This window comes from Triticum dicoccoides, chromosome 6A (assembly GCF_002162155.2).
Source record: "Triticum dicoccoides isolate Atlit2015 ecotype Zavitan chromosome 6A, WEW_v2.0, whole genome shotgun sequence".
In the NCBI taxonomy this organism is placed as follows: domain Eukaryota; kingdom Viridiplantae; phylum Streptophyta; class Magnoliopsida; order Poales; family Poaceae; genus Triticum; species Triticum dicoccoides.
This window is the reverse complement of record NC_041390.1, coordinates 165,829,896-165,844,954: the sequence shown is the minus strand read 5'-3', so window position 1 is coordinate 165,844,954 and position 15,059 is coordinate 165,829,896. Positions and strand designations below refer to the sequence as shown.

The 15,059-nt window shown below is 42.2% G+C and overlaps 1 long non-coding RNA gene across 5 annotated transcripts; it reads left to right on the top strand.

Annotated features, from left to right (window-relative positions):
- Positions 1-2,330: 2,330 nt before the first annotated feature.
- On the top strand, positions 2,331-6,482 carry LOC119316442. 5 transcript variants are annotated; one of them, XR_005152985.1, is made up of 5 exons: positions 2,331-2,533; positions 3,034-3,822; positions 4,860-4,985; positions 5,787-5,893; positions 6,155-6,482. It is a non-coding gene; the product is annotated as an uncharacterized LOC119316442 (long non-coding RNA). The 5 variants fall into 5 exon arrangements; XR_005152988.1 differs by having other exon boundaries at positions 2,333-3,089; positions 3,615-3,822; XR_005152987.1 differs by having other exon boundaries at positions 2,333-3,822; positions 5,790-5,893.
- The last annotated feature ends 8,577 nt before the right edge of the window (positions 6,483-15,059 follow it).

Sequence of the window (15,059 nt, the reverse complement as noted above, 5' to 3'; positions counted from 1 at the left end):
TTCCCCCTCCAGCAACAGTTACTGCTCTGGACTGGTCTTTGATGATTGTGCAGGAAGTCTGAAGTGCAAACTTTAAGCTCATAAAAGTGGAATTACTGCCAGAATCCACTAAGGCAATTGCTTGTTTCCCTCCCACAGACACAACAATGGAAATGGTATTAACACTGTCTGCCTGCAGAGCTTGTAAAGAAATCCTCATGCACTATTCTTCTGCCATGGGCTGCTCTTCCTGTTTTTGTTCTTCCATTTCCTCTTGTTCTCCTGGATTGTTAGGAGGTGGTTCCCCAGTAAGAACATTAATTACAGGTGCTTGCTTGCACTTATGCCCATGGAACCACTAATCCCCACATCTCTAGCATTTTCCTGGTTCTCTGGCCCTCCGAGTTGTGACAGGAGGTTTAAACTCATTGGTTTTATCAGGCTGAGAAGTGTGTTGCTTAGGAAACAGAGTATATGTTTTTGCATTAGAAGAATATTGTGGGAATTGCTTCTTAAGAGATGCTCCTTGCTCAATATCTATTGCTAACCAATAGGCATCAGTCAGAGTAACAGGTCTGAGAGGCCTCAGCTGGAACTTCAACTGTGATCTAAGCCCATTAATGTAGCATCTTACAAACCAACTTTCTGAAATATCAGGGTTTTCCTGCTGTACTTCAGCCATAAGTTCCTCAAACTGTTCAGTGTATTCTGCTACAGATAGTGTGTTCTGTTTCAGAGAGTGGAACTTTTCTGTTAGATCATATGAACTAGAGGATGAAAACCGGTGTAGAATTTCAGTGCAAAATTGAGACCATGTAGGTTTCTTTGCCAAAAGACCAGAACACCTGAGCCAAACATCTGCCTTGCCCACCACATGCATTTGTGCAAGATTGACTTTATACTCAGTAGGTGTACCTGACATTTGGAAAAACTTCTCACACTATCTGATCCATCCCCCTGGATTGTCCCCATCAAATGAAGGGAAATCCAATCGTGGTCTTTTAGTGATCGATTTCAGAAACCGAGTACGCATTTCCTATTCATACTGTCGGTAGAAATCATCCCAATGAGTTCTCACTGCTGGTGGTTGAAAGTTATGGAACACAGCTGTGTGAGCTACTCTATAAGTGGCAGTTGGTGTAACATTGCCCGACTGTGTGTCACGCCGAGGTGCATCTGCATAGCCCAGAGGGGCTGATCTATTGGGGACTCGAACATGAGGTAAACTGGTCGGCATTTGAAGGGCACACTGCTTTGTTTTCTCTTGTTCGATTGCCAAACGCTTGCGCAGCTCTTCAGTCAGCGATCTTGGGGGTTCAGTCTCAATTGCATCCTTGGACGATTGAGGAATATCCAGATCCACCACTGCTTGGGCAGTAGTTGGTTGCGTAGGGCTTGGGGCATGAGTGCTACTGAAGCTCTTCAGTATATTTGCCATTGTTGACAGTTGCGTGTTCAGGGCCGTTACCACGTCCTAGACGCCTGCCACGACTTTGGCCATGGTGTCCTGCTTGAGATTCATGGCGTGGACGTCCTTGCGCAGGTCATCTAACTCACCACGCATCTCTGTCGTGTCCTCACGCGACTGAACCACCTCTCCCTTGAGTGCCAAAAGTTCTGCAACATCATTTTCGTCCAACCTCTGCTTGGAACGACCCATAGTGACCTCGACCCGAAAGGAATTTTACACCCAGCACGCTGGAAACCCGACGGATCTGAGATCCAAGCGACCACCGACGATCTCTCCCTACTGCAACACCACCCAGAAGAGGAATCTGGAATTTTACCATGGAAATAGGAAATTCCCACAACCAAATCCTGATCCCGAGTTGTCGCCGAATAGGTCTACCGCCGCCAGCGCCACCACACCGCCCCCATCGCTGCCCTGCACCGCCGCCCCAAAATTCTCCGCCGATCGAGGGAGGGAAGGGAGGGGAAAAAATTCTGTGCCGCTACTCGATTCTCCGAAGATCAGCCTGGCTCATGATACCAATTGTTATGCCCGGAGCTATATCAAACTAAGATAATTTGGGGATCGGGGTGCTAGGCTTCGTATGGGAGTATCAGAGGCGAATATGCGGATCTATATTAGCTGTAAAGTATGTAGTTGATTCATTACAGACAAATGGCATGCCTCACAAAGAGAGAAGAGTGGCTTTATATAGCCAGCGACAACAGGTGATGGAAAACAGGACGGCAACGGAAACTAAACAGTAACGGAAAATGGTTCGTTCGGAGGGCGAGCGTAGCGAGCCGTCTGATCCTTCCTCTAGCTTCAATCCTGGCCTTCTGTTAACTGAAGATGCCCGCGTTGGACTGTAGCTTGCTGTAGCCTGACATGCCCGTCCTCTGGTCCCCTCGTGCCACATCATCTCGGACCCTGGCCTTCCTCCCTGCAGGGCACCATCCGCCCAGGAGAAGCAGCTCCGTCCGCCACGCCGAGGAACAGTAGCGCCGTCAACCGCCACCAAGGATCCACTGCTGATTTTTCTCCATGTGCGACCTCTGCTTCGGCTGATCTCCTTTCCTCTGCCCCGCCTACAGAATACAAGAGGTAAGCTTCTGGTGGGTGAGTGGTTCCTTGTCGCCCCTTCTCTGCCCACCTCCAGATCTGGTCGTTATAGGTAAGCTGGGTTAGTGGTTTTTCCAGTACGTGTAGGTAACTAATCGGATCCAGCCATGAATTGGTTGGCTTCTTCCAGTAGGTAAATAAATCTATGGTTGTTCTAGTGCGTGCTTCATCTACAAATTTGCAGCATGTAACAATTTCTTAGCCGAGGCATTACAAAGGAGAGGGATGCGTGTCATTCTTCTGTTAGAATTGTAATTACGTTCCCCTTTGTGATTGGCATATTTTATTTTTCAATTTCTCCTTTTCTTATTGCGCAGATGCTAGCTTTCATAGCCTCTTGTAGCTAAATCTGATTATGTGTGCGCCTATCAAGTCCCAAATGTGATCTGTATGTCCTAATTACGTACACATCTAGTGATGCATCTATTGAAGAGAAGCATTTGTCAGTAACATACTAACAATCAGTCAATCTTCATACGTAGGTGGTGAAGGCAAGTAAAGAATTTATGCCCGTTCTATTACAGGAACATGTGAATAGGTGATAGTCCTCCTAAGCTGCTTAATGCTACAATTTCTAATGTCATTATAAACATTGGATGCATCAGACTGTCATAATACCTAGTTTTTCTATAAAAATGGTAATAAATAAGCGCATAATATGATGATAATAAATCTGGGTTATGGAAGAAAATTGTATATTTGGTTTCTACATTTGTATATGTATAGCAGCACCCTGATTATGCAAATAGTATCATATCCAGAGTATTAATCATGGCAGCTAGTAGAAAATGTACGGTTTAGTTTGTAGCCACATACATGTGAATATTATTCCAGCAAGAATGCGAGATGCTAGCATATATCTATCTATCCCTGGTACTTTGCGGATAGGCCAGCGGCGAGCCTTGTTTTTTCTTTTTAGTTTTTCCCTTGATGTATTCTCCTTGTTGAACGAACAGTTTTTGGCATCCTGGCATGCCACCATTGTGCTGGTTGGATCTTGGTTACCAATTAATATTCAGGGGATGTCTCTCTTTTAATTTATTGATTTCCTTGTTGCGAGGAGAGGGCTGCTGATGCCGATGATTTATAGTTTGGATGATGATGATGGTGACTAGCCACTGATGCTCGAGGATGAAGCAGGATGAACCGAGGTCCTCGAAGCCTATCCCTGATGCTGATGGGTGGACCATTGTGCCGCCTAGGTGTGATCAGTCTGGGCAATAGTAAATTAAGCATATGAGAAGTAAAACTTGGTGCTATATGGTCTGAAGGTAAAGAAGTGTCATTGTTTTTTTCTATATCGTTGCTGCTGGGTCACCCTTTTACTAATGGAAAAATGGCATGTAATAATATTTGCATCTTTAGCTTTGGAATGCACACACACACTAGAGACTTGCTCCTCTATAGCAGGGAGGGAGGCCCCTAAACTTAAGCATCTGGTTTACTATGTCTGGTCTCTACAACTGAAAGCATGGTGATTTGCCTAGTGTGTCTTGTTAGTTAGTACGACACTAAGTAGCCATCCATCTGTTGACGGTTATGCACAAGTCATTGACTAGGAACCAATTTCTTCTTTAGTTTCAATTTCCCATCCATGCATTCGCCCTGCTTGCTTGCTTGCCGCCTTTATCTCTTTTCATAAACACAATAACAAAATCATCATGTATTACTTGCATTTCTAAAGGTTGTAACAAAATAATCATATGTTTGTTTGATGCAATTTGGCCTTCCCAATTATGGATGTATGGACATGTATGTATTTCTCTGTAAGTATCTTATACCACATAGTAAAATGCCTATTCACTTCAAAAGTGGAATACATGACCTGATAATAATGTAGAATATAAGCGACAATGCACTTAACTAGCATTAACATCATGTGTTGTTATTCCTTTTGACTGAGTCATGTGCACATCTGTAAAGTAAAATAAGACATTCTCGATCATTTAGTGATCTAGAATGAATGGTTTGTTTTCTTCTTGCATTCATACATGTGAATTAAATAGATGCACGTGTTTATTAAATATATATTGCCAATGAACATGCCTGCAAGTCTTGCCTTAAAATGAATGGTTTACGTACCCAAGTAAGTTGTCGATGCTCTGCTCTAGCCTGCCTAGGTTCTATTCTTTTCTATTTGTGAAACCACACTACCATTTGTCCTGGTTTTCACTCGCTTTACTTTATAGCTTGATTTAATGATGTGATGCCAGTTCTAGTTCTCTAGGTTCTCCAGCCTAGTTCCTCTTAAGTAATCTTGTTCTTTTTCTGTAATGTTATTAATCGTGAGCTCCTTTCTGGTTTGCAGGTAGAGTTGGAACCCCTCCGGTTCAGCACCGGGCATGGTCGGTTGGAATTGGATAAGGACCACAAACCCACCAAGTCACCCTTTTGATCAACTACAACAATAATAACAACAACAACAAACAATGTGGTAATAAACAACAACTCTCCTCCCTCTGCCCTTTATGTATCATTACATTAATTCTGGCCTATTTGTGGTCTGATGCAAGTGGCTTGGCTATCTTGTTCTTGTTGTTTGGTAGGGAACTAAGAATTGTGTGTAAATGCAGTTATATTGTTTGGTTGTGGAATTGATCCCTCTTTGGCCTAGATGTTCTAGTCTTTGTCGCAACTGAAAATGGATGGTACAGTAGAAATTGCTCTTTACTTTGACCCTTGCAGACCACACGATCGATGCTTATATTTGTTGGTTCTAGGGACTGGACTTGTTTGTGTGTAGCTGTCTCTGTCTGTGTACAATGGAGTATGAGTGGAATGTAAACTCATCATACGGAATGTAGTTGTGCTGGTTGGTTGCTTATATATTAACAAGTGGGTATATATTATCTTCTCTGAGGCACCCTTTCTAAACCCTCCAACTAAATGCAGCTTTGCTGGTTGCTCATTAGAGGCTTTTGATTGTGTCATATCATCTTGCCGCTTTGCATGCTACAGTATATGGGACCACCATTGATGATATATATTGATTGTAGTAGTTGTTTTCTTATTCAGGCATTGTTCATCGAATCTACCAATTTGGTCCAGGATAAATAAATACTAAACCATCGTCAAGTTGTTGCTCGATTGAAACTAAACTAGATGAAATTAATGGAGGGTTTTAGAAATAAGTTGTTGTTTTGTACCTTATAATCTTCAGGTGATTTTATTTATTTTTCCACTTGATTGTATGTTGAATAATATGATGATTATTTTCCTGCTTGATTTGGTGTAGTAGGCACCCGACTCCATGGATGAGGAGGACAACTAAGACCCCAAGCCCAAGACGACGACCCTGACCTCAACTCCCCAAACAAGGTTGTGGATCAGCGCCTCTTGACTGTGAGGTTTCTCCCCAGTTTCTCACTGCTCTACACTGTTGATTTAGACTTGTGATATCTAGTTCATCTTTGTTTTATTACTTGGGTCTGGTTTATTGATTGATTGATGACACTCGACTCCAGCCTAGTTCATTCTTGTGGTCTTCCCTGTACGAGACTAGTTCAACTATGCATGGTTCCAATTCATCATATAATATTTGGTAATACTGCATGATCTGTGTGTATACTGTACATCTTCTATAACATACGAGTTCTTTTGTAGGGACAAATGGTAGACAGTAGCAAGTCCACAAGTTGACTGAAGATGTTCTCGTGACTGTTTTGTTGAGAACTGGGTTGACACATTTTGTTCATATGGAAGTTGATTCGGCTTGGCGATTGAAGAGTTGGTCTTCCGTATTATTCTGTAGCAATCCAGTGATCATGCAATTGGTCTCTTAGGAACTTTGGCCATTTTTTTGTAACATGCCTCTCTTGTATATCTGATTTGTGGATCCTTAAAGGTTGTAGCTACTTGAGTGAAGTAACACAATGAATGTTCTATATATGTTGAATGAATGCATTTGATCAATAGTATCTTTTGATGAATACAAGAGTGCAATTGTCTATATATGTATTACGTATTGAACATGAATTGAATATTATGAGTGTGAATTCATTTAAAATATGGTGCATTTGCATTTCTGGTGAAATGTAGAACCCTGCAGACACAGTCTGTCGGCATAGCACACTTACACACAAACTATCGGCGTAGCAATGGACGTCGCACAATCTGTCGGCATAGCACATTGTCAGATGATTTGTCGCCATAGAACAGTCTGTCAGTGTAGAAATGCCTGTCACCATATGTCTCACCAAAGCTAACATATGATCTGTCGGTGTAGATTTATCTGTCGGCGAAGACCTTTCCCGGCAGGACTATAGGCATCAGCTCATTTCTGTCGGCAAAGGTGTGTCGCCTTAGGTGGCTTATGCCGACAGATTATTTGACGCTGCTTTGAGTGTCGTGGTTTAGTGGTCGGGGCTGTTAATGGGTTATCGGATCCAAAACCGGACCCGATAGCTTAACGGCGTTCCGTTATGGTGGATGCCACGTGTCGGTCACCCTTGACGAAAGAACTTCTGTGACGCGCGATTTATCGTCATGGAAGTGGACACTTTCGTGATGATAATTGTGGTAATGTCATGGAACACTTCTACGATAGCACATGTATGACTATCTTGATTCTGTCATAAATTTGTCATGGATGTACATGCATGACAGAAAACGTGACCTACTGTGACAAACACGTATGATCACAGAAGTGTATTTTCTTTGTAGTGCATCCCGCTGTAATCCCTACTTGAACATGGTGCTTTATGCCACATATTATGATCCAATGATGTGTTGCCATCCTATGATGTTTTGAGTAGATATCCTTTGTCTGTGGGTTGATTGATGATCTAGATTGGTATGAGTTGCATGGTTTATTTTGGTGTTGTCCTATTGTGCCCTCCGTGTCGCGCAAGCGTGAGGGATTCCCGCTGTAGGGTGTTGCAATACTTTCATGATTCGCTTATAGTGGGTTGCTTGAGTGATAGAAGCATAAACCCGAGTAAGGGGGTTGTTGCGTATGGGATAAAGGGGACTTGATGCTTTAATGCTATGGTTGGGTTTTACCTTAATGATCTTTAGTAGTTGCGGATTCTTGCTAGAGTTCCAATCATAAGTGCATATCATCCAAGAAGATAAAGTATGTTAGCTTATGCCTCTCCCTCATATGAAATTGCAATGATGACCACCAGTCTTGTTAACAATTTCCTAAGACAATTCTGCACACCGATCCACCATTATCCCACACTCGCTATTTATAATATTTAGTAATATATTCTAACTTTAAGATAACAACACCTACTTTTATATTTTATCTCTCTGATACCATGCAAAGTTACCCTCTTCATACCCATAACTTAGTTTTATTTCTAGTTTCTAGTTGGAAGCAAACGTTCGGTGTACGTAGAGTCGTGTCAGTGGCAGATAGGACTTGAGAGAATATTGATCTTACATTTAGCTCCTTGTGGGTTCGACACTACATTCTTATCACTTCCACCTTTGGGAATTGCTACGATGATTCCCTGCACTTGGGGATTATCAATAGCCTCCTTGGGTCCTCGTCTTCCCTTTTGGGCAATCATTGAAGTAGTGTCCTGAATCTTTGCACCTGAAACATGTAATATGACTCAGGTCCTTTGTAGAAGTTGGGTTGTTCCTGGAATCCAATCTATTTCTCTTCCTAGACCTTTCCATGCCGATCAGGGCTTCTATTTCCTGTGGGTCATTCTCTACTTCCACTGTCGGGAATTCTACTAGATCCCCCTTCAAACAATTCTGGGAGATGTGTCCTTCTTCTCCACATGAATAGCATGACTCGGTGCAGGGTTTAATTGGGTCTTCTTCGGGTGTGTCCTCCACCTCTTCCTTCATCACAGGTTCTTCTAAAATTTCCATGAGGGATCCTTTCACTTCTTATTTCTTCTGCTGGATGGTTCTTTGAACCACGGGGTAAATGTGACACTGAGCAGGGTAGTGGGTAGTCCCTTCACACAAGAAACAAGAAATTGTCCTAGTTGGGCATTCTTCATCTGGGTGACTTTCTTCATAATGAGGGCATTCATCCTTGTGTTCTTTATGGTTGTGTCCTATTTCTCCGCAGAGCTTGCATGCACAAGGTTTCTTCATATCCTTTCCATAAGACTTCAATTTCTCGGACACAAGACGAGACCTTTGCAGAGTCAACTTAAATTCTTTCCAAGTGGTTACTCCTTGCCATCCTTTGACCGTTTGGTACATCCTCCACCAAGTAGCAGCACCTCTTTCAAAGCACTGAAGAGCATGCTGGGTCATATCCTTTCCGGCTATAGTGTTATTCTGATCTTCCATGTTTTTAATCCATCGTCTTTCTCCAATTGACTTATTGGTCCCGGAAATGTGAGTTCATCTCCATTCATCCTCTATTGGTTTCAAGGTTTTGGGGTGAGATAAGAGAGATAGAGAGGGATACACACAATACAAACAATAGTTTTGAAGAGACATATTTTACTTTGTGGCTGTCGGAAAAACATCAAACAAATGACAACACACAATCGTCGTATCTAACATAAGTATATAACAGGGGTTTTGTCTTCTAAAGGTCAATAAATCTTCAAAGTCACCAAACTCCTCAAGTCTTGTTCATGTCATCGATGGGCTTCTTCCAATCATGCTTGACCTTCTCAAGTTCTTTTGCTAGATCATTTCTGTTGACGCGAAGTCTCTCGTGATGTCCTTTAATATTCTGGAGTTGCATTCCAAACTTCTGGGTTTCAATATGCTTGGCATGAACCATAGTCCTACTATCCTTCAGTTCCAGAAGAATCTCCGGTATCTTGAGGTTTTTCTCCTCCAGCTTGGCTACTTTCAGCTTCTGGGTCCTGGGTTCTTCATGAAACACTTCCTTGTCAAATACGGCTTCCTAAAGGTCCATCTTAAAATTCTTGATGTAATACTCCAGATCCCGGTGACACACCAGCTAAGGTGAAAACTTCATCTTTTGCTAATAGGTGCTCCATTAGCCCTTTTGTCATCCAATCCTTCCGAAGAAATGCATGCTTAACTCAGCCCGGTGACAATAGCATAAGCGGGCGATAACATCATGGATAGTCATGTTTATGCCCATGTCTCTTCCATGAGCTATCATTCCATAGTTGATATCTCCTGCCTTAGGGTTTTCTTGACAAAAACATTGAGTTTTAACGCTCCATGTTCCGGTCTTTCTCCGACACACCTTGATCTCGAGTATTGACAGCTTCAATAGTCTGACAAGTTCCATAAGGGTAGCCTTCCTTGGTCACACAACTCTAGAAATTCTTCAGATCCTTTAATTTCTCCTAGTCTTCAGAGTCTTCAACTGTTGTCGTTTCCATTATCATAATGCACGGTAAAAATCCTCTTCATTCCGAAGTGGTCTTAGCTGTTCAATATCTTATACTTCTTGGAGTGGTCTCATCAGTTGAATCTTCATGCGGTCAAAAGGGAAAAATGATACTGTACAACTAAAAGCGAATATTTGATGAAGCTCAGAAAGGAAGAGAGGTAAAGGATCTTTTTGAAAATAAAGTTTTAGAGAAAATCTTTCCTAAGGGCTTACCAGTTTCTATGGGTCACATCCTAGAGTCAACATGTGCTCTGATACCATCTTGTAGCAACCAGACCTTAGATGGTCAAGTCTCTGTGCTTAAGTGTCATCCCTGGATTGGTATGCTAACACACACAGTACTCGAGGATTCATAACAGAGGTAAATCACATGTATAAAGTAACGTAAATACTATTACCTCAATCCATATAGCGGAAGTAACAACAAGGTTGTGGATTCCCATCAACACCAACGGCAAAGTTGAGTGTAGAAATCGTAACCCTAATGTATCACTTACTCGTCGTAAGATTCTTGCAACACGAGACGTTGCATCCATGTAGGTCAGTACATTGAATGTACTGGCAAATTCACATCATAGAGTAATAATGAGAATTGTCTATCTCTATATGCATATTTGGCTGGTGGAGGCTCTAAGTTTAATTTTTGCATAAAGCCAATTTTTTCCTACAACAACGGAATATATTTTATTTGACTACAAAGTTTATTGAAAACATTGAGAAGGTAACCCCAACTCAATCCCAAAATAATATTAATAACCCAACAAATTAATTAAGTAAACTGATGAGATCAACAATATAATTCAAGAACCAGATACTCAAGATGTCCATAACCGGGGACATGGCTAATAATGATTAGTTTGTACACTCTGCAGAGGTTTGCACACTTTTCCCCACAAGACTCGATCTCCTCCATTGAATTTCTCGCACTACACATGGTGTTGGAGAAACAGATGACCGAGGTACAGTCTTTCAGAAGCATTAACTCTTTACGACTGGTAGACCGTACGACCTACATCCCCTAGATCTGCTAGTCTACCACTAATAGAGGTCACACAACATACTCAACTATGCTAGAGCCCATAATGGCTTGTGGCTGCACACGAAAGTTTCCAGCATGAATAACATTATGATCCCTTTGCACCTGGGTGGCGAACAATAGGATGATCACATGGATACCCAGGGATCTCCTAGGACAACACTGGATTCCCCAAGTGTCCGGGCAAACCACTGGGTGCTCCAGGGTGCCCCAACCATTCCATCCAGATGTGAGTTAAAGTTGCCACCTTAAAGTTACCCTTAATTATTATCTCTCACAACTTGCATGATTCTCACATACCAATCCACGTCTACTAGCATGGCTAAGCAATAAGTGCGTAACCTATAATCCCGGGGTGATCGAAGGTAATAGGTTCCTACCTCATCAACTACATAGCAAATCCCAATTCCCAATCTTACTCATGCAAATCTTTGAGGGGTGAAACTAATGCATAAAAACTGGGTATGAAAAGTATAATCAGAGTGTGAACTTGCCTTATACTATTGATGAAGATTCCTCGCACTCATAATTGCTGATAGTTCTACTCATCACACTCCGATCAATCTATTGTAAGCAAGCAATTTTATCCACACATAAGCAATTACTCAAAAGAACTGAAGAAAAAATCTCGGAAAACTTCGAAAACAAGCAATTAACTCTTGCAACATAGAACAAATTATAACAGTACCAAAATTGGGTGGATTTGGCCTTATCAAAAAGTTTAGGTCAATAGCTTCAATTAACAAAAAGAATCAACTGAATCAGAGTTATGAAACTCAAGTTATGGACAAAAGAAGTTCAAATTCAAATCTGTTTGAATTCAAATTTTAAAACTTTCAAAAATATTTTTAGTTTGGTTCTCTGGATAGATGAGATCAAAATGAAGAATTTGGCATTGGTTTCATCAAATTTGGACAAACGGTTGAAAATTTGTGAAAGTTTGAAAATCAGGGACTAAACTAAAAAAATAAACTGTAGCTAGGTCCCTGGCCACGTGTTAGAAAAATGTTGGGTGAAAACCGTTCGCTGCGAGGGTAATCGAGCGAACGTCCGCTACTTGGCGCATACCAGTTCAAAAATAAAAAAACAGAATGTTCTAATCCTATCCATCTAACCTAGATCGGACGGTCGAGATGGACAGTGGCTTACCGCGGCGGCGCTCGTCCAAGAGCATGAGGCGGCGCTACGCGGCAAGGCGAAGACGATGGAGGTGGCGGCGTCGGTGGAGGGCGGCGGTGGAGCGCGGGGCGAGGCGGCAGATCTTCGGCGGAGCTCGAACTCCGGCGAGAGATGTGCGGGGCGTGGGGAGGCGAGGGCGGCTGCGTTTCGAGGCAAAAAAGTGGCCGGAGCCTCGGGTATTTATAGGAGGCGTGGCTTGGGCAAGGGGAATCCTCGGTATAGATATCCGAGTGGATTCGAACGGCCTCGACTCTATCAAAATTTTCAAAAAAAGAATATACTATAGGCATATAATAAAAATATACTATATGCATACAATTTTACAGAAAATAAAATAAAAACCAAATAAAATAAAAATATACTATAGGCATATAATATATCAAAATTTCAGAAAAGAATTTCTACAACATGAACATTTTTCTAACATCAAATAAAATCCACAAAAAATTAAATAAAGCTAAGAGTGCTACTAGTGCAATAAAAACCAATAAAAATCAATTTAAAAATACCAAAATGATTTCAAATTTCATTCTCTCCAATTTTCTACTGTAGGGAATCATTTTACCCTATTTTCCATATATTTTATTTTTGGGGGAAAATAATTTGAATAAAACCCAAATTTTCTACTGTAGGGAATCATTTTACCCTATTCTCCAATTTTCTAGTATAGGGACTTTAAATTTGCATCTTTGAACTCCCAACTCATATTTCATATGTTTTGAAGAAGTCATATTATCTTCTCTCATGAAAATTATTGAGTTGCATAAAGTTCTTGAATATGAAATATTTCCAAATGAAATTCAAATATTTTCAAAAATGTTTTTTATTTATTTAAATGGAAGAAGTCATATCATCTTCACTCTAGGGTTTTGTATTTGAAAAAAAATGAATTCATGGTGATCAAAATGCAAGGTGAAATTTTGGGAAAGTCATTTCATTCCCTCTCATTTAACTTTCAAAAAGTTTCGAGTTGCAATCAATTTCACACATCACAACCAAACAAACAATTAGAACTACTTAATTAATATAACATTCCAAAATTTAGAATTTTGGGATGTTACCGCTTCTTTTTGAAATTTTGACACGTGAAAATCCTATAACTACGATTATTTTGGAATGGAGGAGCTAAATTTGAATGTATTTTGTACACGACTATATATGCTATTATGTACAAAAGCAGAGCAAAGATTGGTGACCCTCATAAATTAGGTATGATTTACAAATGCCATGATATCGAATTCAAATAATTGAATGGACTTCATGTTGAATTTGATTTTTTTAAAACCACCTTAAGTTGAATTCAAATGTATGCTAGTTCATAGCTAGCTATTTATAATGTTCATTGTGTAACTTCCGCATGTATAATGTGCTTTACACACACAACATGAACTATACTCATGTTTATATTCGATTGCTAAAGCGATGCATTGTCTGGAGTTCAAAACACTAACTATGTGGATCAATTATGTCGAATAATACCATAGACATGCTAAATTCGATAGAATCTAGATGTCTGATGGATCAATGACCATTCCTTACTTGAATTGCAAATATCATGGTCCCATCCTAATATTTGGATACACTTTATATCTTTAATCAATGTGTACATCAGTCTTCTACGTGTAGTTTCACTCTCCATCGATGGTCTCTCACACATGCTCACACACACTCTCCCGAGGTGTCTTTCTCGCAGACATGCTATCGATATAACCCTCCCTCCCTCTCCTAACCATTTACAACTGTTTTCACTAACCTTTATCACAAGCTGTCGGTGCACAAAAGGAGGGGTCCTATTTTGTACCCCTTTACTTGTGCGCGGGCAATTGGATCCGTGCCTGCGGCCACACCTAGCAGAGTAGAGGAAGGAAGCAAAGACACAAGACAACCAGAGCAACGCCAAGCCAGAAACATGAAAAGCAGAAGGGCGAGGTGAGCTCCCCCGGCAAGAACCTTGCCGGGCAACTTGCCCAACACCAGCAGAGCCGCCATCCCTTGAGCCCAAGAGTTCCAACACCATCAACCACTTTGGAACCGAGGCTCAGGACGCACCTCCATGGTGGCATGCAGATCTTTGTGGCAACTAGAGGCACACAAGACGAGATGATAACCAGAAGACGACGATCCTCGGCAAGATCCTTTCCAAGGATACCCACGAGATCCCCGGCAAGACTCTTGCCGGGGACGACCACGATACCACGGCAAGACCCTTGCCGGGGCCCCGGCGAGACTCTTGCCAAAGACATGCGCAGGGCCGCGGCCAGGCCCGCATCTCCCAAGACTCCACCACCGTTCCCATGCAGTTGCCAGCCCACCAGCTAGGCAGGCACCTGCGTGGCGACATGCGGCCTCTAGGATGACTCGGCAAGCACCTGCGTGGTGCCATGCAGATCTTCATGAAGACTCTACCATCACACCAATCAGCAGCTAGCTAGCGTGGCGCTACACGCCTCGTCAGTGCGGACGTGCGCCGAAGCCAGGCGAGGCGGCGATAGCTGGGACGAGCTTCCTTGCCGTCCCCGATAAAGCAAGAAGGGCACGTCGGCAGCACATTAAATGCCTTTGTCCTACGGTGCCAGGAGATAGACTCGACTATTGTATAGCTTTCCACCTCCTATGTGTCACTGCGGCAGCCCCTATGGCTATAAAAGGAGGCCCGCGGCGTACCGAAGGGGGATTTCGATTTTTTGGACCCTGCACGCCTTGTAGCTAGTCCAAGAACACCAGATAAAAACAAACCAGCAGGAGTAGGGTATTACGCATCACTTGCTGCCCAAACCTGGATAATCCCCATGCGTTGATCTCTCAATCCTGCTCTTTCCACAGCCCTGCGCCCGCCAACCATAGAAAAAGGGATTCCTCGTGATCCCATACGTGTCATTTCCCCCGACATCTTTGGCGCGCCGGGTAGGGGGCGCAATCTCTGAAAATCCGGTTTAAAGGTTAGCACACCAACTTCATCATCTCCATGGCCCCCAAGAGAAAGGGGATCACAGCGATCG